We start from the raw sequence: 20,199 nt of genomic DNA, 5'->3' as shown, positions 1-20,199 counted from the left end.
CCTGTGAGACCAATAGACTGGACTCTGCCATGGACATACCTCCACCATCACCCCTCAGCATTTTGCAACCCCCTCCAATATTGAGCACTTAAATAAACACCCTTGAAGCACAAAACAATCTGGAGTCAGTCTGTGATTTCAAATTAGTGTATTATCAATTACTGTGGCAAAAAGCTCTTACATTTGTCATGTCAACATACCTATGTCACACAGCTCTAGTCCATGAGGAATCAAAGCAGATGTCACACAGTGGGACACACATCTGTGAAATCGTAAGGGAAAGTGACAACTCAGTGACCATACACTGGGTGAAAACGACAGACAGTAGAGAGGTAGTAATGTTAAAGTACATGTAGTAGGAAGGTTTGTATTCTTACCTGTGTCTCACTGGAAATATTGCAGGATCACCGAGTCCCTGTTGTCCATGTCTTCTTCTTCTGCTTCCTCGTCTTCACTGTCCACAGGCTCCACAGCTGCAACAACATCGCCATCTGGACCATCCTCCTGCAGAAAAGGCACCTGTCATCGCAAAGCTAAGTTGTGAAGCATACAGTAGGCCACGATGACCTGGCACACCTTCTTTGGTGAGTAGAATAGGGATCCACCTGTCATATGGAGGCACCAGAACCTGGCCTTCAGGAGGCCGAAGGTCCGCTCGATTATCTGCTGTGTTCGCCCATGGGCCTCATTGTAGCGTTCCTCTGTCCTTGTCCTGGGATACCTCACTGGGGTCAGTAGCCATGACAGGTTGGGGTAACCAGAGTCACCTGCAAATGGCGAGGGACAACTGTTAGACACACACTAACCTGTGGGGATATCCCCAGACAATCATTCCCACTGACTTGCATCCAGGTGCTCACCTAATAGCCACACACGGTGCCTCTGGAGTTGACCCATCACATAAGGGATGCTGCTATTCCGCAGGATGTAGGCGTCATGCACTGAGCCAGGGAACTTGGCATTAATATGGGAGATGTACTGGTCGGCCAAACATACCATCTGCACATTCATGGAATAATAACTCTTCCGGTTTCTGTACACCTGTTCACTCCTGCGGGGGGGACCAAAGCCACATGTGTCCCATCAATGGCACCTATGATGTTGGGGATATGTCCCAGGGCATAGAAATCACCTTTCACTGTAGGCAAATCCTCCACCTGAGGGAAAACGATGTATCTCCGCATGTGTTCCAGCAGGGCAGACAACACTCTGGACAACACTTTGGAAAACATAGGCTGGGACATCCCTGATGCAATGGCCACAGTTGTTTGAAATGACCCACTTCCAAGGAAATGGAGCACTGACAGCACCTGCACTTGAGTGGGGATTCCTGTGGGATGGCGGATAGCTGACATCAGGTCTGGCTCCAGCTGGGTACACAGTTCCAAGATTGTGGCACGGTCAAGCCTGTATGTGATGATCACATGTTTTCCTCCATTGTCGATAGGTCCACCAGCGGTCTGTACACCGGAGGATGCCGCCATCTCCTCACATGTCCCAGAGGATGGTGCCTATGAAGGACAACAGCCAGCACAGAGTCAACCAACTCTGAGGTACGTACCCAGAGCTTACACAGAACACGATTCATAATCCGAAAAGTGGCCTGTATGTGTGTAGAGTCTAGGCCTAGGTATGTGTGACGCAGTTACAAATAAAGCCATGCGGGCCCCTGAATTGGCGGCTGCCTGACCTCTAAAGTGGGACAATGGGATGTGAGGTATCTGCGCTGGCGTTGTACACTGTTGCGGTAGGCAGTCGAAGACCGTGACCCAATGCTGCATTGGTTAACATTGGACCCTATGGGTCCCAGGAGCCAATGACGATGTTCGCCGGCGGTGACGGTACGCACCGCTGCGGACGTGACCGCCATTTTCTATCTGTTCAATCACTCGATACCTGATCTTCGACAGGAGAGGACCTACACTGCAAGTGCTGCTGTGACCTCGGTCTGGAAGAGACAATGGCTCGAGTGTCTGTGGAAAGGGCCCCTGCCTTCACATCGGAGGAGTTGGAGTAACTCGTGGATGGGGTCCTCCCCCAGTACACGCTACTCTACGGTCATCCAGACAAACAGGTAAGTACAGTGGGAACATGCTGTATGGGCTATGCCTGTGTGGAGAGGGGTGGATGTAAGAAGGAAGGGGGAAGAGTGCGGCGTGCATGAAACGACAGTGAGTGCATGTGCCACATGCCAAGGGTAGGGATGGGGGCCAATGACTGTGACGGTAAAGTTGGTAATAAGTTTCTCTTCCCCCTGTACAAATCATGTAGGTCAGCGCCCACCAGAAAAAATATATTTGGCGTGCCATTGGCAAGGACGTCCGGATCCTGGGGGTCTACCACAGACGGAGCACCCACTGCTGGAAAAGATGGGAGGACATTTGCCGCTGGAGCAAGAAGACGGTGGAGGCTCAGCTGGGGATGGCCTCCCAACGTGGGAGGGGTGCCCGTCACACCATGACCCCCCTGATGTTCAGGATCCTGGCGGTGGCGTACCCGGAGTTGGATGGGCGCTTGAGGGCATCACATCAGCCACAAGGAGGTGAGTACACTCTCATCCTGCTGATTTAGCGTGCAGTGGAGGTGTCTGGGTCGATGAGGTGGGCTGTGGGTTTCCCAACTAGGCCAGGGCGAGTTTAGTAGGCAAGGTCCCTCCGTAAGGCAGGCCACGTGGCACCCCACCCCACCTCTGTAGAGTGCCAAGTACACCTAGTCATGCCCCTGTGTCATCCATGTGTGCAGATGTCGTCCATAGCCTAGTAGGCCATGTCCCAGGGATTGCACAGTGGAGCCCAAGAGCACAGTGAAGTGCAGGGATCTTCTGTGTCTGTCGTGTCCGCCAACGGTAGCGGTAATGCATGCACTCAAGATGTCTTTCTTCTGTCGTCGTCCCCCTTTTTGTGGTCTCCCTGTTCTTGTGTGCATTAGCATCATCAGGCGGAGGAGCAGTGGCACCGGAGCAGGAGGGAGCTGCATCCCACATGGCCCTTGAGGGCGAAACTACAGACTCGGAGTTCACCAGTGGGACGGAGGGTGAGGGGAGCTCCACGGCAGGGACAGGAGCTGACACCAGCGACAAGGACTCGTCCCCTGATGGGAGCTCCCTTCTGGTGGCCCCACATCTACAGGTGCAGCCGCCACCCCCCTACCAGCACCGCCCTCCCAGCAGCCCCTCAGCCTTTGCCCCGTGCCCGCTCACCTAGGAGGGTGGGCATCACCTTCGCCCCAGGCACCTCAGGTCCTGCCCCAGTCACCCCTGCTGCCCTCAGTGAGGAGGCCATTGACCTCCTCAGGTCCCTCACTCTTGGGCAGTCTACCATTTTGAAAGCCATCCAGGGTGTAGAAAGGCAGTTGCAACAAACAAATGCATTCCTGGAGGGCATTCATTCTGGTCAGGCGGCCCTTCAGCTAGCTTTTCAGACTCTGGCCTCAGCACTGATGGCAGCCATTGTCCCCGTCTCTAGCCTCCCCCTCCAACTTCCTCCACCCAGACCCAATCCCCTGTACCCCAGCCTATCCCAAGCACACCTTCAGACCAGCATGCACACACCTCAACACACAAGGGAAGCTCAGGCAGACATAAGCACCACACATCCCACAGGCACTCACGCAAGCATCACACACATACAGACACACCAACATCCACTGCCTCCACTGTGTCCCCCTCCTCCTCTTCTCCCTCCTCCCTCCCAGTCTCGTCTACACTCACACCTGCATGCACTACATCTACAGCCACTACTGCCATCACCAGCACACACACTACCACACCCCGCTGACGTGCAGTTACCACCCCCACTACCATCCACACGTCCCCTGTGTCCTCTCCCAGTGTCTCTGTGACGCCACATCCAAGATACGCAAACGCAGGCACACACTCACCCAACAGCCATCCACCTCACGACAGCCTCCAGCACATGCACCTTCACCCAAAGTCACCAAACGAACACCTCCTACAACCACAACCTCTTCCTCCACTCCCAAACCCCCTCCAGCTCCCCATCCCAGTGTCTCTAAAAAACTTTTCCTGTCCAACCTTGACCTCTTTCCCACACCTCCCCCACCCCTTCCGTCTCCTAGGTCCCGACTCTCCAGGTCCCAACATAGCACCTCAGCCACAACATCTCCGGGACCAGTGGTGCCTGTAGTCACCGGAATCTGGGGTGCACCGGCCACAGATCCACAGCACGGACAGTCCCCCACCTGTCAAGCATCAGAAGTTGGCCAGTGCCCGGCGGGAGAGGGGGAAGACTCCAGCCACCAAAGCCGCTCCCAGGGGTCCCAGTGGGAGTGTGGAGTCAGCTGCAACAGCTTCAAAGGTGGGGAAGGGCCACAAGAAACCCGGCAAGTCTGGGAAGAGCAGCACGGCGGAGGAGACCGCCAATATCCCTGCGGCCCAGGAGGCCACCACCATCATCCCCGCTGCCCAGGAGGCCACCGCCATCATCCCCGCTGCCCAGGAGGCCACCGCCATCATCCCCACTGGGACAGAGAGGACCGCCAGCACAAGCCCCACTGGGCCAGAGAGGACTGCCAGCACAAGCCCCGCTGGGACAGGGAGGACCGCCAGCACAAGCCCCGCTGGGCTAGAGAGGACTGCCAGCACAAGCCCCGCTGGGACAGAGAGGACGCCAGCACAAGCCCCGCTGGGCTAGAGAGGACCGCCAGCACAAGCCCCGCTGGGACAGAGAGGACTGCCAGCACAAGCCCCGCTGGGACAGAGAGGACCGCCAGCACAAGCCCCAGCACAAGCCCCACTGGGACAGAGAGGACCGCCAGCACAAGCCCCGCTGGGCTAGAGAGGACCGCCAGCCCAAGCCCCGCTGGGACAGAGAGGACCGCCAGCACAAGCCCCACTGGGACAGAGAGGACTGCCAGCACAAGCCCCGCTGGGACAGAGAGGACCGCAAGCAGCTGAGTCGCTGCAAAGGAGCCCGCCGCCTCAAGCACCGCTAAACAGGGCACCGCCGCCTCAAGCACTGCTGAACAGGGCACCGCCGCCTCAAGCACCGCTGAACAGGGCACCGCCGCCTCAAGCACCGCTGAACAGGGCACCGCCGCCTCAAGCACTGCTGAACAGGGTGCCGCCGCTCCAAGCACCGCTGAACAGGGCACCGCCGCCTCAAGCACCGCTGAACAGGGCACCGCCGCCACAAGCACCACTGGGCCATGAGCGCCAAGGGCACTGACGCTACTGAGTCAGTCACGAGCAGGATGAAGCACTCTGGGCACCAGGCCCCCTCGAGAACCAGTGGAATATCACATCCACTACCTCTGTCCTTAGCAAGATGAAGCACTCTCGGCACCAGGCCCCCTCCAGAACCAGTGGAGTATCACATCCACTACCTCTGTCCTAAGCAGGATGAAGCACTCTGGGCACCAGGCCCCCTCCAGAACCAGTGGAGTATCACATCCACTACCTCCGTCCTTAGCAGGATGAGGCACTCTGGGCACCAGGCCCCGTCCAGAACCAGTGGAGACTGTTATCCACTTAAGAGACTTGGCTTTGCACTCCCCAGGATGCAGCAGTGGGCAACCCTCCCACTGTAGAGACTTGAGAGACTGTGGCTTTGCACTCCCCAGGATGCAGCAGTGGGCAACCCTCCCACTGTAGAGACTTGAGAGACTGTGGCTTTGCACTCCCCAGGATGGAACAGTGGGCAAGCCACCCACTGTAGAGACTTGAGAGACTGTGGCTTTGCACTCCCCAGGACGCAGCAGTGGGCAAGCCACCCACTGTAGAGACTTGAGAGACTGTGGCTTTGCACTCCCCAGGACGCGGCAAGCCACCCACTGTAGAGACTTGAGAGACTGTGGCTTTGCACTCCCCAGGATGGAGCAGTGGGCATGTGGCCCCCTCGTGGATTTGGCGTCGTGCACTCAACCGGCTGAGGTGCCCCCCCTTTCCTTCCCCCTGAGGTGCCTGTTTTCTTGCTCTCTGATGCCCCTGCAGTGTTCTCTCCGTCATGGTCGGGGATCTTGTGTTGGCCTCGCCCATACCGTGTGGGCCCAGTGTTCTACGGACTTCATTGGAGCACTACCTGGACTACTGAGCTTGGTGTATATTTTGTTTATGGTGTATATATATATATTTTTGCATACTTGATTTTAATATATTACAATGGTTACACTCATTTCCTTTTGTCTTTGCATTCTTCCGGGGGGGTTGGGGGGTGTAACTATAATGTATAAATATGTATTAATGTGTGTGTTGTAGTGGGTGAGGGTGGGGGTGGGGGTGGGGGTGTTGCGTGTGTGTGTGTGTCTGCTTTCTCCCTCCCCCCTCCCCTGTGTCGTAGGTGCAGTACTCACCGTTGTCTTCGCCACCGGCATTCGTGCTCCTGGTAGAGGAGCAAGAAGATGAGGGCTGGAAAAATGTTCAGCTCTGGTTCCATGACGTCCGGATTCCACGTGGGGTGTGTAGAGGTGAGCGTTTTCCCTTCGAAGTCCTGTTTCCGCCGTGTTATTGTCCGCGGTGAATCCGCCCCGGAAAAGGTGGCGGATTGGTAGGTTTTGATACTGTTGGCGGTACATTGACTTCCGCCTGTCTGTTGGCGGTGACCGCCAAGCTGTTTGTCTGTACCGCCATGGCGGTCGGAGTGTTAAAGTGGCTGTCTTTGTTGGCGGTTTCCGCCACGGTCAGAATTCCAATTTTTTTACCGCCGACCTGTTGGCGGTCTTACCGCCGCTTTAACCCGTCCACCTGGGTTGTAATGACTACCATAGTATGGAGCAGGAACTTGTTGCAGACAGGCTGTAAAATCTTGTGAATCCAACAGCACACCACTTTCAAGTCCCTTTACCAGGAAGGATTTACAATTGCTGCTCTTGAATTTGAAGACAGTTCTTCTTTGTCTGGAACATCCAGCATATAATACTGCCATGGAGTTTTTTCAAGACTGTCCCAGTGAAGTAGCTGCTGGAAAACAAGCTACGTCAGCTGTAGGCATAAAGAAGCTACAAACATATAACCCATCTGCCTTGCCACATGCGCAAAATCACTGCAAGCCATCAATGCATCCCAGTCCACTAGAAAGTTTCAAAGTGGCTGAGGACATGGATCTTTTTCTACCTGACCTTGTGGTCCACAAAGCTGATTTAACTGAATTTATCATATTGCTTTTTTGGTGCAGACTGAAGGATGAAGAAAAGCCACTTCCTCCATGAACTGGAATTCATGCTCTGATCTCCCAGAATACTGTCCCACTGAAGAAGGTTGGGTTTTTACCAGTAATATCATCTCCAGTCACAAACTACGCAACAGTATACACAGCTCTAAAAAGTTTTAAAAATGTAGGTTCTCAGCTTGAATACCAGTCTATCCTGCCAATTTTCTGTGATGAATGTTTTTTTGCGTATTGTATATGACATTTTTATGAGCAATCCAGTATAATTTGATGATCTTTATCCAATGATGTGCATTTTGCACATGACAAAATTTGCATTGTGGTGTGCAGGAAGTTATCTCAGTAGATGTGTGTTAGAAATCGGGCCTTTAGTTAGCAGAGGTATACACCATTGTCCAAATAGGGACCACAATCCTTGCAGGGTATGTCACATACAATCCAAATTATCCTGTGCCCACCCCCTAGTAGCTTGGCACTGAGCAGTCAGACTTAACTTAGAAGGCAACGTGTAAAGTATTTGTGCAATAAGTCATACAGTAACACAGTGAAAACACCTCAAAAAAACACCACACAGGTTTAGAAAAATATAGGATATTTATCTGGTTAAATTAAGGCCAAAACAATAAAGAGTCAATAAGCACAAGTTTAGATATCACTTTTGCAAGATTAAGAAGAGTCTAAAATCTTAGAAATCAACAGTTGCTTCTTGTTTGCACAAAGTATCTGGTTTGCGTAAAAAATAACACGTACCAAGACTACAGAGGAGGAGATGCATGGAAAAATAGGGTGTGCCTCAGATTTTCTGGCGCGGCACAGGCAATGTGTTTTTTTCCACGCTGCATGGGGCTTTGCGTCGATTTCCGGCATACAGTCTTGGTTCCTCACTGAGATGCAGGGATCTTTTTTGATGCCCAGGATGATGTGGGGAAATCCTGGGCATGCGGGAAGAAGTCACAGGTGCTGTGTCGCACAGCAGTTGCTGCATCGAAACTTCACTCAGAAAGTCAGTCTGCTTCTTTACGGCTCAGCTGTGCGGCGATTTCTCAGTCTCAAAACGGCTGTGTGATGTTTCCGGCAGGCTGTGCATCGATTTTCAACGCACAAGGAGTTTCCTGAAGAGATGAAGTCTTTTTGGCCCTGAGACTTCAGAAACCAGGAGGCAAGCTCAATCCATACCCTTGGAGAGCACTTCTCAGCAGAGTCAGAGGGCAGCAAGGCAGCAGGGCAACAGCAGGGCAGCAGTCCTTCTCAGCAAAGAAGTCCAGATGAGTCCTTTGGGCAGCCAGGCAGTTCCTCTTGACAGGTTGTAGGTTCAGGTCCAGAAGTGTCTGATTTGGTGGGGTCAGAGACCCAGTTTATATACCCAAAAATGTCTTTCAATTGATGCAGACTTCAAAGAGTGGTTTTGAAGTGCACAAGTTCACCTTTCAGTACAAGTCTGTCTGCCAGGGTCTCAGTAGTGGCTTTGGCAGTCTATTGTGTGAGACCAGGCCACTAGCCTTTGAAATGTAAGTGTCAGGCCCTCCACCCTTCCAGCCAAGGAAGACCCATTCAGTATGCAGATGAGTGCAGGTGTGACTGAATATCCTGTGTTTGTAGTTGTCTGGGTGAAATGAACAAGGAAGCTGTCACCCAGCCCAGCTGAGATGTTGATTGGAAACAGCCTGGCTGTAAGGCGCAGATGAATTTTAAGTGCAGAGAAATGCTCGCTTTCTGAAACTCTATGTGCGGATGTCTGCAGTTATCCCTGATGTTTACTTTATTTGCCTTATTTGAGGATAGGTGTTAGTGTTGGGAACACCAACAGGGAAAAAGTCCTTTTATGGTTCAAGCTTGAACAACCTACAGCCTAGATAGGTGCTCCCTGTTAAGCTAAGGAGGATTACCTCTAAGACCACAGATGTCTCTGTGTGATGGTACTTAAAGTACCTTTAGTGTGTGTGAAACAGGGATTCTCAGGAGACTCATAAAATTAGTGACTACACCATCATTGGGGGTACCATGTCATAAGGACTCTCACATACCAACAAGACTGCTGGATTTGGGGCGACAGCACCTCTGCATTGTAAGCGACTGAGTCACTCCCACACCAGTTGGCAGATGTCGGCCCAACCCTCCCGGCTCACTGCCGGTAGCTCCCCACAACCCAACCGGTAAAGGTGATTTGTAGCAGCTTTGCATGAACTCTGAAAACCCCTCAGGGAAATCATGATGGAAGCAAGCCTTACCCTTTTCTCCCCACATACAAGTCTCTTACACACACTTAGGCAAGAAAAGAGATGCAGGACAGTTTTCAATATAATTATTTAAAAGGCTGTTATTTATGAAAAAAAGCATGAGCTGCAATGATTAGGATAATGAGGAATAACAAAATCAGGATTGCGAAAATTAGAGATGTGAATATAAAAAACCCCAACATAGTGTCATGACATGAATATACACTTCATAGCTCTGAGCCTACTCTCTAGCTCCTAAGCAAGAGCATGGCGATGTAAGCCAAATATGCCTGTACGGTGTCCATGAGAAACACATACCACCCCCGTTACCTTCGTACAAGTTCAGGCCGCCGGTCTTAAGATCAGGATCAGTGGAGACACAAAGACTAAGGTATGTCGAAAACCGGCATAGTGCATGGATGGAAATTCTGGCCTGAAGCCTTCTAATGCCCTTTGTCCTACAGGATGTTTTGATAGAGAACATGTTTATGTTCATGCACAGAAGCCTGACGTGGGTATGTTCCTAAGCACTGGACTGTTTACGTAGGCTTAGGACCAGCAATACAAAATATTATTCTGTGTGCCTCACATTCCGTTCTTATGTTTCCGAAGAAAAGAGCATGATGAAAGATATGTCATCCATAGTACTGTCGCGGTTCTCAACGGTCTTACCCTCGGAGCGGAGAGGCGTAGGGGAACGGTCCTTGTTCCGACGGGTTCTGCTCTGGCCGAGGTAGGGGCGACCCCTTCCGGTAGCCACGGTGCTGTTTGGTATGAGCGAACCACTACAGTCCGTGCCCTCCAGAAGGAGTCCCAGAGGAAAAACCCCAGTAGGGTAAAAAACCTCCACAGGAACTCCCTGAAACGAAAAGGAGGACACCAGGGTATTAGGACCGCAGTTCAGGAAGGCAGGAAAACAAAGCAAATCAGGAACAGACAGGATTCGCAGAAGGATATCAAATAGGAGCGTGACTATCACCAAGGAGTGTTGCAACGCAATGAACAGGCAGTTGGAATCCCCTTAAATACCCCTGGAGAGGAAACAGGAAACAGGAAGTAGAACACCGCCATCTTGGATTGGGGAAAAGAAAACAGTAATGAATTAGGTATGTGTGTTAGACAATGCATGCTGGGTAGAGAGGAAGTGGAAAGCATGCTGGGAAGAGAAAAAAGGCAAGTATAAAGAACCCCCAGTGAAAGGGTTCGGTTTGTCCTAGGAACATCGGTAAGTGGTGGTGGGCAGGTGAATACATGCAAGAGAAATAAATGTTAAGCGCATAATGCGCTGTGTGCGGCCATGCCTGAAACCCCCTCGGGGTTTCAGGCTCTGCCGCGTCTGCCTTTAAGGCAGAACTTGAAAAAGGGGGAGCGGCGAGCGCCGTGACCCCCAGACCGGCTCCCTGGAGCCTTTATGGCCCTCGCCGGAGCCGCGGCGACCCCCGCGACCTGGGTGTCTGCCTCGGCGTCTACCGCGGCCCGGGCGTCGGCCGCGGCAAAATTAACGTGCCGCGCCGCGGCAACCTGAGCCCGCGGCCGCAGCGAGCGCTGCGGTGTAACAGTATGCCCCCTCCCCGAGGCCCCGGGTTTGTGAGGGAAGAGCCGAAAAAAGCGGCGGATTAAAAGAGGAGCATGGACTGAAGAGGCATCCTCCCAGGAACACTCACTCAAAGGGTACCCCTTCCAATGAATAAGGTATTGGAGGCGCCCATGGAAAAATCGAGAGTCACAGACCTCCTGCACTTCGTATTCAGGCACATTGTCAACCAACAAAGGAGGGGGACAGGGCAACTGCCTATGAAAGAGATCAGGACGGTAAGGTTTCAGTTGCGAGACATGGAATACTGGGTGGATCTTCCATGTCCGAGGTAGGCGAAGACGCATGGACACTGGGTTGATCTTCTTGAGAATGAGAAAGGGACCATAAAAGCGGGGCTTGAATTTGTTTTGGGTGAGTCGGAGAGGTAGGAATCTAGAGGAGAGCCGGACCTTATCATGGACTTGATATAGAGGAGCCGCACAGCGTCTCCTATCTGCTATTGTCTTCATGCGGGACTTGGTGGACACAAGGTTAGAATGGATAATTCGCTGTATACCCCGTAGCTGTCGAACGAAAGAGGAGATGGCGGGAAGGTTGGAGTTGTCTCTCAGGGGAGTTGGGAAGGCCCTGGGATGGAAACCATAGGAGCCATAGAAAGGAGAGACTTTAGAGGCACTGTGTAGAGAGTTATTATAGGAGAATTCGGCAAGCGGTAAGTAGGGAGCCCAATTACTTTGTGTAGCGTTACAGAAGCTACGTAAGTACTGCTCGAGACCCTGATTGAGTCGTTCTGTTTGTCCATTGGTTTGAGGGTGGAACCCGGATGACAAGGCCACCTGGATCCCCAAGATCTTGCAGAATTGGTTCCAGAAACGGGAGATATATTGGGGACCTCTGTCTGATATAATAACTTGGGGTAGCCCATGTAGCCTGAAAATTTCTTGAGTAAAGACCTGACTTAACTCCTTTGCCGTGGGTAACTTTCTCAAGGCCGTGAAGTGGGCCATCTTGGTGAAGGAGTCCACAGTTACCATTATGACGTGGTTTCCCATTGAGGAAGGTAAGGCGCACATAAAATCGGTGGATATGGTAAGCCATGGCCCTGGGGAAACAGGTAATGGGCGGAGTAAGCCCACAGGTCTGGTTCGGGGTGTCTTGGCTTGAGCACATGTAGGACAGGATAACACATATGCCTCAGTGTCAGCCTTGAGAGTTGGCCACCAGAAAGAGCGAAGCAAAAGATCTTGAGTCGCTTTCACTCCTCGATGACCCGCAATAGGAGAATCATGGCACATGTGTAAGGCTTCGATTTGCACTGTTTTAGTGGGTAAAAACAGGGCCTTATCATGATAATAGTAGTCATGATCTATGTGCAGCTGTGGACGTAACCTCTTTAGTTCTGTTTCGTGTAGACGGGCATATTCAGACTTAACTTGATCTAAAAAGGTCTGTGCTACCCCTATGATTTTATTGTTGTCGAATAAGTTTTGAACCGCGGAATCACCGCACCCAGGATAACGTCGGGACAGGGCATCCGCCAGGATGTTCTGAGAACCAGGGATGTAGGTGATATAGAAATCATACTGGCTGAAGAAGAAGGCCCATCGAGCTTGCCGGCTATTTTGGCACTGGAAATTTCTTAAACACTGTAGATTTCTATGATCGGTCCGGGCTTCGAAGGGCTCCTTTGATCCCATCAAAAAGTGTCTCCATTCAGTGCACGCGACCTTTAAGGCGAGTAATTCGCGTTCTAGCACGGAATAGTTTCGCTCAGAATCAGATAGAATGTGGGATAGATAGAATACAGGGTGTTCTAGGTCATCATCGTCTTGTCTTTGTAACAAGGCAGCCCCAATGGCTCTTTCTGAGGCGTCTGTGACAACAATGAATTGTTTGCTAGTGTCTGGGTGTCGAAGAATAGGGGCTTGACTAAAGGCTTTCTTTAAGTCCTGAAAAGCTGACTCAGCGCCTGGTGTCCAACAAAAACCTTTCTTTAGGTGTTCCTTTTTGAGGCTTTGAGTAATGAAGCTGGTTCTCTGGGCAAAGTCTGCTATGAACTGCCGGTAGAAGTTGGCTAGTCCCAGAAAACATTGAGTCTCCTTGATGGAAGAAGGAGATGGCCAGTTCAATATAGCCTGTACTTTGTCTGAGTCCATGGCAATTCCGGTTTGGTCTATACAGTATCCCAAATATTTCACTTCTATCTGATCAAATTCGCATTTTTCAGGCTTACAGAACAAATGATGTTGTCGGAGTCTTTCTAAGACTTGGCGGACGTGTTTGGAATGTTCCTCTGGATGAACCGAATAAATTAGGATATCGTCAAGATACACTACCACTGTTTGTTGCAAAAGATCAGAAAAGATAGAATCCATGAATCTTTGAAAGATGGACGGGCAATTAGTGAGTCCGAAGGGCATTACTCTATATTCGTAGTGACCAAAAGGTGTTCTAAAGGCGGTCTTCCACTCATCACCTTCTCTGACTCTTAGCAGATGATAGGCTCCTCGGAGATCCAGCTTAGTGAACCTCTTGGCTCCTCTGACTGCTTCTAAGATGTCTTTGATGAGGGGTAGCGGATACCGGTCTTTGATAGTGATCCTGTTTAACCCTCTGAAGTCGATACAGGGACGCAGGTCTTTGGTTTTCTTTGGTACAAAGAAAAGAGGAGCCCCGGCGGGTGAAGAGGAGGGAGTTATTAACCTACTTTGTAGATTCTCATCTAGGTACTCCTTCAGAATTTGTTTCTCTGGTTCGGTGAGGGAGTACATCCGCCCAAAAGGAACTACAGTGTCTGGCTCTAAAGAAATGGCACAGTCGTATTCTCTGTGGGGTGGCAATTCAGGTCTTTCTGGCTTCTGGAATACATCGATATAGTCCTGATACTGTCTGGGAACTCCCTGTAGAACATTAATGGATCCTCCCACCTGGGCAGGTGCTGTTGAGAGACTTTTTGGGGACCAATAATCCCCGGCCGGATAGCAATGGTGTTGACAAAAATGGGAGGATAACGAAATGGTTTTTGTTTCCCAGTTGATGTAAGGATTGTGCCGTGTAAGCCATGGAATTCCCAGGATCATGACATGGTGTGGTGATGAGATTAAGTCAAACGAGAGAATTTCCTGATGTTTACCGAACTGTAAACAGAAAGTAGGGGTGGTGTATTGTACCGGTCCAGAGGCCAAGAGTGACCCATCAACAGTATGTACCTGTTCTGGTATTTCTTTGGGTATTTGTGTTATTTGTTGTTCTTTGGCCCAAGTTTCATCTAAATATAGGCCACTGGCTCCGCAATCCAATAAAGCCAAAGTTCTTGCTTCACGGCCATCAGTTAAATGGAGGATAACTGGTAAGAGAAAAAGAGCAGTTCCTTCCTCCCTGGAAGAGCAAATAGAAGGTATATCACGATATCCCGTCCTCACCCTTCTTACTGGGGACGGGAGTTGGCGTTTCCCAAGGGCTTGGTTGGACGAATGGGGCAGGCGCGAATTAGGTGACCAGCTGCACCACAATATAGGCAAAGCCCCTTCCTTCGTCTATGTTCCCTTTCGCTGGCGGATAGAGGTCCGCGAGCTGTGTCAATCTGCATGGGCTCTTCCTCGGTATTCCCTTTGGATTCAGGGCGGGCTTCCTCGGAACGATGGGCGAAGGGACGAGATGGTACTGAGTGAAAAGGCAAACGACTCTTCTTTTTCTCCATTCGTCGTTCATTTAACGGATACTCTATAGTTAGTGCTTGGTCCATCAACCCTTTGAGGTTTTCTATCCTGGCAGAATGTACTAGTTCATCTTTGATGTCCTCTCTTAGACCTCTACGAAAGAGTGTCACCAAGGTACGTTCCACCCAGGTTGTTTCTGCAGCTAATTGTCTGAAACGGGTGATGTATTGTAATACATCCTGACTCCCTTGTTGGACTTCGCAAAGAGCCTCTTCTGCTGACGCCTCGAGTCCAGGGCGTTCAAACATCTGTTTAAAAGTAGTGATAAAGGTGGAATACTTAGATAGACAGGGATCGTTTCTGGTTACTAGAGGTGTGGCCCAGGCCAAGGCTGGTCCTGATAAGGCACTAATCAAATACCCCACCTTGGTCTTATCTTGTACAAATTGCGAGGGGTGAAAGGCAAAGTACACCGTTAAGGCATCCAGGAATTCTTTTAATGTGGTGGGATCCCCGGAAAATCGAGGTGTAGAGGCGGCTACTGCAGGGACATCTGTGGTCCTGGAGGCAAAGGTTTGTCGATAAACAGTATTCTCAGTACGTAATTGCTGGAGTTCTTGAGCCTGTTGTTGTATCGTCGCCAGTAGGTCCTGGTTAGTAGGTTCCGTGTTTACCACTGGGTTATCCATAGTTCCGGACTGCAACAGGAATTGTGGGCGTTGCAATCTGTCGCGGTTCTCAACGGTCTTACCCTCGGAGCGGAGAGGCGTAGGGGAACGGTCCTTGTTCCGACGGGTTCTGCTCTGGCCGAGGTAGGGGCGACCCCTTCCGGTAGCCACGGTGCTGTTTGGTATGAGCGAACCACTACAGTCCGTGCCCTCCAGAAGGAGTCCCAGAGGAAAAACCCCAGTAGGGTAAAAAACCTCCACAGGAACTCCCTGAAACGAAAAGGAGGACACCAGGGTATTAGGACCGCAGTTCAGGAAGGCAGGAAAACAAAGCAAATCAGGAACAGACAGGATTCGCAGAAGGATATCAAATAGGAGCGTGACTATCACCAAGGAGTGTTGCAACGCAATGAACAGGCAGTTGGAATCCCCTTAAATACCCCTGGAGAGGAAACAGGAAACAGGAAGTAGAACACCGCCATCTTGGATTGGGGAAAAGAAAACAGTAATGAATTAGGTATGTGTGTTAGACAATGCATGCTGGGTAGAGAGGAAGTGGTAAGCATGCTGGGAAGAGAAAAAAGGCAAGTATAAAGAACCCCCAGTGTAAGGGTTCGGTTTGTCCTAGGAACATCGGTAAGTGGTGGTGGGCAGGTGAATACATGCAAGAGAAATAAATGTTAAGCGCATAATGCGCTGTGTGCGGCCATGCCTGAAACCCCCTCGGGGTTTCAGGCTCTGCCGCGTCTGCCTTTAAGGCAGAACTTGAAAAAGGGGGAGCGGCGAGCGCCGTGACCCCCAGACCGGCTCCCTGGAGCCTTTATGGCCCTCGCCGGAGCCGCGGCGACCCCCGCGACCTGGGTGTCTGCCTCGGCGTCTACCGCGGCCCGGGCGTCGGCCGCGGCAAAATTAACGTGCCGCGCCGCGGCAACCTGAGCCCGCGGCCGCAGCGAGCGCTGCGGTGTAACAAGTACTGATAATGGCGCTTTCGCATAATATCAGCTGATATTGGAAATAAAACAATACCACTAAATGTTTTATGAAAATAAAATAGCAAACACAACAGAGCATAATAACTGGGTAAAAGGTCACAGGCTAAGTTGTCACTGTGCCCAATTGACTAACTAAAATGGATCTCAAACAATGTCTGTGTACTTTACCACTGCTAACCAGTGCTAAAGTGCTTGTGCTCTCCATTAAAACATGGTATAATTGGCTTAGACCTAATTTGTACCTTTAGTTTACTTGTAAGTTCCGAGTAAATGGTTCTATATGTACAGGGCCTGCAAATTCAATACTTCTAGCGGGCAGCAGCACTCATTGTGCCACCCACTATTCACCTTTTAAAACATCACAAAACAAAATAAAATGATGGACGGAGTGTTGAAACTTTTCAAACACTCACCCCCAGTCACAGATCTGGGTTTAATCCATCGTTATTTTGCTCGCCACGTCACCCCAGTTTGGACCCAGCCATATGCAAATCAGTCTTGACCCTGTTCCCCATGGGAACAGTCCAGCCCGAACTGCTAGGTCAGGTCCTCCCTGGCCAGGAAACAAGCTGGGTCCAAACTGGGGTAGCATGGTGAGCAAAAGAACGATGGATTGGACCCAGCCATATGCAAATCAGTCTTGACCCTGTTCCCCATGGGAACAGTCCAGCCTGAACTGCTAGGTCAGGTCCTCTCTGGACAGGAAACAAGCATCCTGGGACCGGTTTCAGGGTATCACCCTTCATCAGCCAGGCTAGCTTGAATCCAGTGGCGCAGCGAGCAAGGAACCACGTCTGGGCATACCCCTGCCACTTAGGGTGCACAAAGCAACATCACAAAATGAAATAAAATGATGGAGGGAGTGTTGAAACTTTTCAAACACTCTCCCCCAGTCACAGATCTGGGTTTAGTCCATCGTTATTTTGCTCTCCACCTCACCCCAGTTTGGACCCAGCCATATGCAAATCAGTCTTGACCCTGTTCCCCATGGGAACAGTCCAGCCCCAACTGCTAGATCAGGTCCTCCCTGAACAGGAAACAAGCATCCTGGGACCAGTTTCAGGGTATCACCCTTCATCAGCCTGGCTAGCTTGAATCCAGTGGTGCAGCGAGCAAGGAACCATGTCTGGGCATACCTCTGCCACTTAGGGCACACAAAGCAACATCACAAAACAAAATAAAATGATGGACGGTGTGTTGAAACTTTTCAAACACTCACCCCCAGTCACAGATCTGGGTTTAATCCATTGTTATTTTGCTCGCCACATCACCCCAGTTTGGACCCAGCCATATGCAAATCAGTCTTGACCCTGTTCCCCATGGGAACAGTCCAGCCCAAACTGCTAGGTCAAGTCCTCACTGGTCAGGAAACAAGCTGGGTCCAAACTGGGGTAGCATGGTGAGCAAAAGAACAATGGATTAAACCCAGATCTGTGACTGGGGGTGAGTGTTTGCATTGTTCATCACTCCGTCCATCATCCTTTTGTGTTATCTTTTAAAACATGTCTTAAGCTTGCCACTGCAGCCTGTAATGCAGCCTGTAAGCTGGATTTTAAGTCACAATTCTGAAAATACTACTTATAAGTGGTTGGCATTTTCTTGTCCTAACCACTTGTGCATTCTGGGTCACATGACTGTGAATGACTCTGCTGTTGGGGTTTATGTATTCTTCTCAGACAGTGACACAAAGGGGACTAGTTGGGCAGGATAGGCAATTCTGCCTGGATAGCTATTCCCAGCCCCACTTGCACTTCAAAGGGCTTGCCTACATCGCACACAAAGGAACCTTTTGTCGCCCCATATGCCTTGGAACCTTAACAGGGGAAGGGGTGAACTTTCCAGAAACAGATGTGGGGATAGGACAGGGTGCCTCTGCACAGACAAAGGCTGGCAGCAGGTATAAGGATTACATCTCCAGAGCCACTCACCAGAACACTCCAGGACTTGTGTACATTACAGAAGAAGAACTGCACCTCTGGCAGAGGACTTTCTTGCTGGTTAACAACTAACTTGCTGTCTGAGAAGAAACAATGGGCATGCTTACCTTTAGACCAGGCTAACCTGAGAGACTCCAACGGTCAATTGGATGGCCTCCTGTTTGAGCTATGGAGGCATAACAGGCTCCAGAAAATACCCTGAAAGTGCCCAACTGCCATGCTGCAACTGAACCTTCTTGGACCTGCAACTAGACCTGTCTGAGCCCTGCAGGCCTCTGCCAGAGTGAGGTCCTAATCCCAAATTGGTGTCCCCAAGTCCTAGACCCTTGGCTGGTATTAGTCTGAGCTCCTCCCAAGATGAAGAGGTGAAATCCTAAAGTTTTTGCTCTTCACAATTGTGAAAGGGACTCTTCATGCTGAGGCTCTGCTGCCCTCAATGAATGTCAATGCTAAGCTCCAGTGAAGATCTGCTCTTCACACTACAGCAACAGCCAGTGATTACTGGCAATACAAGATGTGCTCTTTGGACTACAGCAATGACAGCCTACAGTGATCACCAGCATGAGGCTCCAGCAATGAAGTTCCACGCTGCCCAATGGCCTCTTCGGGCTACAGCGATGACAGCACAAACCTCCCCAACTGCTAGCTGCATTGAAGTGACAGTCATCTGTGATTCTCTCCTTGTTTTTTGTGGCCTCCTCCGATGCAAGCAGACCTTTTCATGCTCAACTTTGAGAAGGTAACTCTTTCAGCAGGGCTAGCCTGGTCTCTATATCTGACCCACACTCCATTGCGGTCTGCCTGAACTTGTGACTTTTCCTCAATCTAGCATTACCATATGACCTCAAGTGGTGCTTTGCACTTTTAGGTGCCACATCCACTAAAAATGTTTACATGGATAATCTCTAGTTCTACTGATTGCATTCTTGCCACTCTAACATCATTTTATTTATTAAAATGGACTCTATTTGTCTCACTTAGTTTGGGATTTTTCTTGTGTTTTCACTTTATCACTGTTTGTTTGCTGCATAAATACTTTACACATTGCTTCTAAGTTATGCTTGACTGCTTTCTGCCAAGCCACCAGAGGGTTAAGCACAAGTTCATTTAGTGACTTTTGTGATGCACTCTGGCAAGGTTTGTGGTTGTTGCCTGAGTGGGGCTTTCACTACCCTCAACCAATAACCCAATCTTCTACATCTTCTATAAGCAAATAACGGCTTTTCTAAGTATTTCTTGAAATCTACATTCACAATGGATGTTTCTATTTACAAATTTTTGGATCAGATTACCCTAACCAGAGAAAGTGGGAAAACAAACAATTCTATCTAAATCATCACACTTCGTTCTGGGTTCAACTATGCTGTCTTTACTGTAAAAATAAGGTCTTTCAAGAGTCTTTCTACTGTCCTACAAAGATAACCACAATACAATCAAGGACTTTACCCTTGCAAATGTTTGCATGATTTAGATATTTATCAACATTGGTGCACATTTGCATTCATTTAAATAATTAGTCAAAATGAATATTGTTTTTCTCAAACAAATCAGATAATAATTATATTTATTTGAAGCTGTGGGCTTCTTGAATAATCCCACCTTTAACCCTGCTTCATCTTCAATAAGCTTTCTATTTGGTAAATCCATCTATCTGAAACTTATTTGAGCTCAGGAGCACTAGAAGTAAGGGTGTGGGGGTGCTTTAGCACTCCCAAAATAACCATGCTGGAGTTCAAAACATGAATTTACACTAAAGATGCCTTATAACTTTGTCTTTATCTTGCCATATGTGATGTATGCTCAAAGACAGAGGTCAAATATCAGGAAAAAAATCTAAAGATTTAACTCAACCTCTGGTAGCTATGACACTGAGCAGAAAGCCTTAACTTAAAAAATCATGTAAAGCATTTTGATGTATCAAAACAGTTGAAAAGTAGAAAACATGAGACAATACAAATCCCACTCCAATTCATATAATTAGATAATATTTTAATGAATAATATGACACTAAAATGACAAACATCCATTAAAGGGAACTGGAAATATGAATTTTCAAAATGTTAAAT

The sequence above is a fragment of the Pleurodeles waltl genome, chromosome 8, assembly GCF_031143425.1.
Source record: "Pleurodeles waltl isolate 20211129_DDA chromosome 8, aPleWal1.hap1.20221129, whole genome shotgun sequence".
NCBI classification, from domain to species: Eukaryota; Metazoa; Chordata; class Amphibia; order Caudata; family Salamandridae; genus Pleurodeles; species Pleurodeles waltl.
The sequence above is the reverse complement of the archived record's forward strand: the minus strand, read 5'-3'. Positions refer to the sequence as shown.